This window comes from Macrobrachium nipponense, chromosome 25, assembly GCF_015104395.2.
Source record: "Macrobrachium nipponense isolate FS-2020 chromosome 25, ASM1510439v2, whole genome shotgun sequence".
Taxonomy (NCBI): Eukaryota; Metazoa; Arthropoda; class Malacostraca; order Decapoda; family Palaemonidae; genus Macrobrachium; species Macrobrachium nipponense.
Genome location: NC_087214.1, coordinates 34,426,074 through 34,432,262, shown reverse-complemented (window position 1 = coordinate 34,432,262; position 6,189 = coordinate 34,426,074).

The window sequence follows — 6,189 nt, the reverse complement described above, 5'->3', positions numbered from 1 at the left end:
TCATGGCTGATTTAACTCATAGAGTTCTAAGTGAATGTGATGAAATGGGAGCTGTAAACCTTTCAAGGGAGGCTCTTGTGGAAGTTGTTGACTTACTCTCTGTGAGGTAAGTTAGCCACATTGCTACTACACCAAAATAAATTTACTTTTTCAATTGGTTATTATTTCCTCCCATATCATTCTTTAAAGATATTTCAAGTACTTACTATATTAATATTGAACAGGTAACGGCAGAAAACCAAGATCTATATGCCATAAAGTGTATTCAAGTTGCCGACATTACACAAATGAAATTGCTGTGATCTACGTAGGGTGCAAAAGAAAGAGATGGCTCAGACGAAGTGGTGAGATTAAAGATAGTCTGGATCTAGTGGAAACTGAGACATGAAGGACAGAAGACAGCAACAAGCTCTTGTTTAATTTCTTGACAAGTGTTAGGTTTCATTTGTGAAGGTAAAATCTGATGATTACGAATAAGGATGATGAATTGATATCCAGTGCAAGCACAAATGTCTTTACTTTTAAGAAAGCCAAAAACTAAAGGTTGTTGCACAAGGTAAAGGTAAGGTTCAGCAGTGTTTTTTTTCTGGGCATATCGTGGGAACTCCTGGTAAAGCCTTTCTTAGCTGCTCGAGTTGTGTAACACTACAGAACCTGGAATTACTGTAATAAGGTTTTGCGTTTAGTCCTTGGGATTTACACTCCTGTCAATAATTAGAATTATTGGTGTGCCAGGCTTAATACACTTTTCTCACCATAGACCCAATACAGTACCACAGCCCATTTTTGTTGTGTTAAATCCCAGACTTCCCCGATGCATTTACGGTATTATGTGAGATTCTTTGCAGCATCCCTGCAATCCTTCTCATTCCTTTGCTGTGGGTCCATTCACATCTCGTACATCATACTTTCCATCATCCTCATTTGTTTCAACAACTGCTTTGAGGTTTTCCACCTGTTATAAGGACTTTTATACTCTGTTTCCCTTTCAATGCTTAATGACGTTATAGATCCCAGCATTTGGTCTTTGGCTTAAATACTGTAGTACTACTATTCCAATCCAGACAAGTCGCTAGAAAGGAAAAGCACGATCAGCTGGTTACAAGTTAGCGCACTGCACAGGCTCTGTGGCCGCCAACTGGTTAGATACACCCAGAGATTAACCACCTTATAAAAATACTCTTTTCTCCTCTTCGGTTTATACGAATCATTGGCAGGGTTTCTTCACTAGATTGGAGGAAGCTGGTCAGTATTTTTTTGTTTTTTGTTTAGCTGCAATTTAACTTATTTTTCTGTGCATTAGTTTGAAATTGTTTGTAGTACTGCTTTTGAAGTACTATTGTCATTTGTAATCTGTCATTCCGAGCATCTTTGGCAAAAGCTGTTAGCTTTTGATTTCAGGTTAGTGACCAGTTGTGCCCTAATGTGTTATACTTTGCATCTGTAGCCCTGACAGTTTACAGCTCAACATTCTCATTCACACAGGATTCTTTTATAGATAGCAACTGGGCCAAAGTCCCCTTTTGAAGGCGCCATTGCTTGGAGACATAGCCCTCATGTTGAGCAAGCTTCCAGCAGGTATTTTCAGTTAGGGAGGCTTCTGCTGATAAACTGAAGACGCATCAAGATCTTGTGAAGTCTACAAACAATTTTTCTGTCTTAATGTGGGAGTCCTCTAGAGGGTTTGTCTGCCCTCGCTTCAAGATCGTGTGTCATTTTTCTCAAGCTATAAGTTTTAGTAAAGGTCATTTCAGCTGTACATTAGGAAGTGCTTCTCAAATTACTCTAGGCTCTCTAGCACTGGTTTTCAGGTGACATCATTGAAGCCTTGGTATAAGCCACCCTTTTGGACTACCCGCAAAAGATGTTTTTCCCAATTTTTCTTCTGTGAGACTTTATGTATGCCACTTCCCTTTCAGAAAGAACACTCTCAGGTTTTGGATTCCCAGTATCTTACTCCTGCATATGTTTTTGGTGTTACACCTGTTTCAAGAAGTCAAGATTCTTCCAGCCCTTTCCTTTCTGGCCAAGTTGGAGAAGACCTTCCCTGATCAGTCTTGTTAGTTTGTCGTTTCTTTCCCCCCATACATGCAGACTTTAAAGAAGGATTTCTAAATTTCTCTTTTCCAGTGATATCCTTTCTTTCTTTCTTTGCCTCTGGCAGGTCACTGACTGCCTTTAAGAGGTTTAAATGGTCTCTTAATTACACTTGGAGAGTAGAATTTGATTTGATTATTTGGTCAGTACATACTTGGAAGTACCAAACTAATTTTACTTTCCTTACAAACATCTCAGAGATATATTTTTCTCCATCATGAATATATCAGATGTTTTTTCCATTCATTTTCGTCCAGCAATTATGGCGGGACAGTTTTCTGCATATGATCATCATCCAAGGTTTCTTATCCACGTCAACTTGGTTTCCTGATAACCAAAAAGGTTGGAAGGTCTCCTATTATTTTCTGTTACGAGATTAAGTTAAGCTCTTGATCCCCATTCTCTTTATGGCTTGGGGTTGCCTAATCCTCTGATTCCAATGAACTTCCTTTGTATTTGCAGGTTCTTTTCTACTTTTGCAGATGTTGGCATCTTGGTGCCATTCTTTCGTAACTGCTGTGCAGGTTGTATTAATTGGTCTGTGATGAAAAAATGTAATTTAAACTAGCTTTTTCAGTACAACCCTTTACTTTGATCAAAATTGATTACTTTCACAACCCTAGGGCTCTTTTGCATTGCAAATCGATCAGACTATTAAAGTGAATGATGAACGTGGGATGTGCAACACACAAAGTAGGCTGTTTTTTTTTTTTTAATTTTTACAAATGTGTTGATGAAAAAATTACGTTTTACACTTTTCTGCTGCTCAGCCAGGTAAAGTAATGAGAGATGGATCTAGATTACAGGACAGAGATAATGAAAGACTCTATTGTGAAAAATATTTTATTTAAAGACTGATCCTTTATGGATGTTTTAACAAAACGCGCAGTTTGAATGGACGGAATTGGGATGGTTCCAGAGAGAAACGGACATTGCTTCAGTATTGCAGTGCAAATACCGGTTCCCTTCAATAGCACAAAAGCATCATGTATTACACACAACACATTTGATTGCTGCTATTACTGCTTATCTTCTGGTAAAATACTTGACACTGATATCGATAGCACGCACAAGACAACATGTACGCTGGAATATAGGCAATCGCTCGCATAAAGGACATGATCAGAGAGTAGCTTAACTTACTGTTTGCCTTCACATACACAGGCATACATACAGGGATTCCTACAAAGAAACTGGAACATTACTACATTATTTTTTCTTACAAAAGTACAGTACTGTATTGAGCTCCGGAATAATCTTACGTCAATAACATAAGTGCGCTTTGGCTTACAAATACCCCTGAAGATAAAAAAATGTATTTACCATACACTCTGTTGATCCTTCAAGACCACAAAGTAAATTATATTTCCACTATAACTGAGATATGAAATACATAACCAACAGAGCCAACTAATTTCATGCCATTTTAGGATCATTACTGTAATTTACAAATACTAATCTGTCACACTTCATGAGCTCACCCAAAAGGTTCTGTTCTTAAATGAGAGGTGGTCATGCTGCACAAACAAAGCTCTGGTAACACTTGCACTGTGCCATGTAAGAATAGATACCTGTGTAAATATCACTTAAAATGTGTTAATGAAAGCTCATTGAAAAAGTCGGCTCCAAAGTAAAAACTATGCAAACACTTACTGCATAAATGGCATTTCATTGCAATCCCTTCTCCCATATTGCACCCAATATTTGCAGTCTTAAGTGTCCTCAGACATAAACTCTCTTTCCTCCTCCAGACAGAAAATGGCTTGTTCAAACATGCGACCTGTAGAACCATCAGTAAGTACAAACTACTATCCTCATAAATCATAAGTCTTCAACAATACCTCTAAGGATGTCCACACTGTTTGTCACTGGAAATTTGAAAAGTTTTAACCACCTTTTCACAGATCTTACCTTTTTACTCTACTGTGAATTTTGCCTTTGCAAAGACTGGTTCAGATTTTCTTACATTATAATGTATAATTTGTGTAGTTTTTCTGTAGATGTCAGTTCCACTTTCTTTACTTGATTAGTACTGTACCTGTAATAATTTTCTTAAACTGTAGATATAATTTTATATATCATTTATGTTGTCCATTTACAGTATTGGTGTATTTTTGTTAGTTTTGTAAGTTTGCAGTATGTAAAAGTATGCTTTGGCAAACTTGCAAAGGGTGAGTTTGTCACCCCTTGATTAGCACTTCCTGCCTGTAAGGAATACTGTATTGTTTGCTTGCAAAGTGGTCATGCTGTGAGAAGAGAAGATTTCCAAGTCCCGGAGTTTTCTTTCTATGGTCAAGGTAAAGGCAGTCTTCTTGTGATGTGTTTTTCTAGCTGCTTGCCAAGCCAATCCACTTGCTTGCAATTCCTACGATGACCCCAAATCTGCTGAGTGACCATTGTCTACTTCTATGTGTTCCTGCCTGCCTACCCAAGACTGCACTGACTGCTGTTCTCCCTACATAATTTGGCATCTCCTGCCTTTGTTTTGCTGGTGGCTACTGTTGTTGAAGTTTTGCCTACTCTGTTGGCTTAGCTTCATCGACAGCCTTTGCTGTGCCGATATCCGAGTTGCCAGTACCTGTGACTTCAGGTCATGGCAGGGCAAACTTTATCCAAGTTGCAAAACTGTAATCTCCTCATTCTCCACATCTTTTTAACCAACCTTTATTTCTTACTAAGCATCTTCAAGAGAAGTGTTCTAACAGGACCATAAGCTGCTCCTACATCTCACTTATACAGTCAGTTGATGACTAATCTGTTTGCAACTCAGTAGTGCTGATTTCTTGTTTTCCTCCGGGTCTTTGATCCCACTGGACCCACTGAACATTTGCTTTGCAATCAAGCTGGTGACTCAATTTCTTTCTTCTAATTTAAAATTTGGAGAAAATATGATTGAAGGGTTGTGATAAAAACTTACAAACCTATTATTCTAGTATTAAAGTGTCCACCTCTCGTCCCTTTGTCTCTCACTAATCTTCATCCAGCTTACGCAAATTATGAGGAGAATAGTAGTTTGTATATAGATGGGTCCACAGAACATACATGACTGATTGCCCTTTCTGTCCATAAGACAAATATTGAGGCATGTCAGGGGACACTCAAGAATACAAATGTCAGCCGAATACAGAGAAGTTGATATAAAAAAAATCATTCAAAATTATCCTGTCAATGCAAATTTAGTATATATTAGGTTACATACTCAAGCTGCAATACCTCTCTTAGCCCTCATGATACACGAGACTGGCCTTAACAAGTGGGGGAAACTGTGGAAATGCAAAAATACAGTGTACTCAATATTAAACCCATAATTATTTTGCCAATAGAATACCATTTAACCTACCCATTACAGGTGGTTTTCCCAAAATCTGTCATAATTCTTTTACATAAGATGAATGAAAAATCAACAATATTGACAAATATTTTGGCAAAAACAAAAACTTTAGTTGCAAAATTTTATCTCTGTGGAATATTTTTCACTTGAAAGTAATGCTCAGGCTTTCAGTATCCACCGGATGAAAGTTACAATCTACAATGCATTATAAGAATGGTGTTCGTGCCACTGAAATTTAAAACAGTTGTACTCATCAAACATAAGTTGTGAAATATAATTTTTGTCACTGAATGGTTCCATATGCTACAGACATCACAAGATGGCTGTCCTTTCAAGTGAAATTCATCCAAATATGACTTGCGGGAAACAACCGCGTACATGTCCACAGCAATACAACAAGGAGAAAAGTTTTAAAATTTATCTTTTACAGACAGATGAGTATTCTCATGACAATTGAGCTACAGCCTTAAACTACTGCTACATTATAATAATTATGTTTGTACATAACTTGATATGAATTAAATTTGCAATTTGCACTACGTGACTAGGTAACCATAAGCAATAGAGTTAGTTTAATGTTAGGCAGGATGTTTTATTTCGTCAGTTTCGATCTTCAGTGGCGTGATTTGCAGCAGAGCTGAAACTTACTGGAATAGGAAACATTATCAGAAAAGGAAAAAACGAACCAATTGAACTGGATATTAATTAATCTGGACCTTTGTTGTACAACTACTGCGTAATAAAATTTGTACAATTGTAAA